Source organism: Dipodomys ordii, unplaced genomic scaffold (assembly GCF_000151885.1).
Source record: "Dipodomys ordii isolate 6190 unplaced genomic scaffold, Dord_2.0 Scaffold18, whole genome shotgun sequence".
NCBI classification, from domain to species: Eukaryota; Metazoa; Chordata; class Mammalia; order Rodentia; family Heteromyidae; genus Dipodomys; species Dipodomys ordii.
In genome coordinates this window covers 16,083,566-16,086,230 of record NW_012267234.1, presented here as the reverse complement: position 1 = coordinate 16,086,230, position 2,665 = coordinate 16,083,566, and the positions used below count along the sequence as shown (strand labels likewise).

The 2,665-nt window shown below is 44.0% G+C and overlaps 1 pseudogene; it reads left to right on the top strand.

The window, feature by feature from the left end:
* The first annotated feature begins 348 nt into the window (after positions 1–348).
* LOC105982977 lies at positions 349–2,405 on the top strand (annotated as a pseudogene).
* Positions 2,406–2,665: the final 260 nt, after the last annotated feature.

The window sequence follows — 2,665 nt, the reverse complement described above, 5'->3', positions numbered from 1 at the left end:
GGGGCAAGTGATCCAAAACTAAATTTTGTGACTTCTGCCACACTTGTCTGGAGAGACATGTACCCTTTCTCTCTATAGTTACAGCTGTGACTGTAAGCCTGGAGTTTTTGAGAATCACTATGTGAAAAAGTTGTTAGAGAATGAACCAACTGGAAGGATGGAATAGCTAAGAAATGGAGAGAAGAGACATTCAGTCCTAATGAAATTGGCTGTGACTCTCAGGTGTATCTGAAGGACCCTCTATTTTAGACTTTTCCATTACACAAACCAATGAACTCTTGTTTTCCCTATAGCTAATTTAAATTGGTTTCACAACAAAATGATTCCTGATCAATACAAGTAGTTACCATGTTTGAGGGTTTGCAAATACTGCAGCTGGAGATGGAAAAGTATTGTGGGTTTTAGAGGCACACTATCTGGTTTTGAGTCTTGTCTGAATATTTCTTACCTGGGTGTCACTGAACTTAACTTTTCGGTACCTCTGTTTTCTCATCTACAAAATGGAGATAATAATTTTGTCTATTGTGAGGTGATTGTGAGGATTAAGTCAGATGACAAAGTAAGACAATGCCTTGAATACAGTAAATACTGCATTTTAGCTGTCATTTTCTTGCCCTAGAAAGGACAGCCAGCGGGGCTGGGGGTTTAGCCCAGGGGAAGGGCGCCCGCCCTGCGCGCGCAAGGCCTGGGTTCGGTCTTCAGCCTGGAAAAAAAAAAAAGAACAGCCTGCGGGGCTGGGAAGGTGGCTTAGTGGTAGAGCACTTCCCTTGCATGCCTGAGGCCCTGGGTTCGATTCCTCAGCAACACATAAGCAAAAAGAAAAAAGCCGGAAGTGTCGCTGTGGCTCAAGTAGTAGAGCACTAACCTTAAGCTGAGGCCCACAGTTCAGGCCCCATGACTGGACCCTCCCCAAAAAAAGAAAGAGCAGCCTGCTTTGGGGTCTAGGTCTATGTTGTGTTCCCTCAGAAAGGGCACTGCAAGGGGCTGATGGACCTAAAATGAATTATTCTATTGATATGGAAAAGTCTTAAAATCGGGTGTTTTAGCTATATAACACATCATGTTTCACTCCTTCATTTGTTCTAGAAGTGTTTATGGAGTGACTGCTCAGTGCTAGATGTTGAGCTGAAAACTGACTTGAATAGATGAGAGTCTTCCCCCAAGAAGGGGAGAAATCAAAGCAAGATAATATTAACAGAAGAAGGAACATGTTAAGCACTATATGAGAGATGAAGTAAAGTACTGTGGAGGCTAGGAAGCGGGTCAGGGTAGGGGTGTGTGTGGGAGGGCTTGAAAAAGAAGCACAAAATAAAAGGTTTCCAGAAACAGATGTTGGATTGATAGGATTCTGATGTACAGTTTGGTGACAGAGAGAAAAGCATGAACTAAGCCAGAGGAAGCATGAGTCATACTTCTCTATCTTTTCCATGAGCTAGGAGGTTGTGCACAACTCACCACCCCCATGCCAGACCGTACATTCGCATTTGTTGAGAAAGGTCTCGTAACAAGTTCACATTGACATAATGAGTATTAGGTAAATTGGCTTAAGTTTACTGTATGTTTTGGACCATTCATCAGCTCAAGGCAGGAGAACAAAACCATCACAGCTAGCTTAGCCCAGTATACACAGTCTGAAAGTTGACTGTGTGTACTTGCCTTTCTTTCCTATGTTCCTTTATTTTGTACAGAGGCTCTTACATTAAAACAGTCTGTTGCTCTTTTCCTCCTGCATGCCGCTGAAGACTCTGGTGTTGCCATGGGTTGCTCCTCCTGCCCCCAACCTGGTGTTACCAGTATTGTAAGAACAAGCCCTATCCAAAGTCTTGCTTTTGTTGAGGTGTCCCTGATGCCAAGATCTGCATCTTTGAACTGGGATGGAAGAAGGCAAAAGTGGATGAGTTCCCCTTTTGTGGGCCCATGGTGTCAGATGAATATAAGCAGCTCTCCTCTGAAGCCCTGGAGGCTGCCTGTATTTGTGCCAACAAGTACATGGTAAAAAGGTGTAGCAAAAATGGCTTTCATATTCAAGTGTAATTGCATCCTTTCCACGTCATTTGCATCAACAAGATGTCCTGCGCTGGGCTGACAGGCTCCTGATAGGTATGCAGGGTAACTTTAGGAAACCCTAGGGCACTGTGGCCAGGGTTCACATTGGCCAGGTAATCATGTCCCTCCGCACCAACCTGCAGAATAAAGAACATGTGACTGAGGCCTTACGCAGGGCCAGGTTCAAGTTCCCTGGTCATCAGAAGATCCACATCTCCAAGAAGTAGGGCTTTACCAAGTTTAATGCAGATCAGTTTGAAGACATGGTAGCTGAGAAGCACCTCATCCCTGATAGCTGTGGAGTCAAACACTTCCCGAATCGTGGTCCTTTTGATAAGTGGTGAGCCCTGCACTCATGAAGGCACCCAGTGAGATCTATCACTCACCCCCACTTTAGTCATGTTCCCCAATAAAGCTTGCATTATGTCTAAAAAAATCTGTTAGGCACCCTATGGTCATAAGGACATCATTCCTTTTCTTTCCAATAGTGTCAGAAATACATCCTGACTCATTTGCTTACATTGTTCCCTAGAATTAACTTTTTTTCTTAAGGATGTAAGACTGGTTCTCTATGTCCGTCCTCCATGCTCAGTATTTTATATACTCTACCACAAGGGGC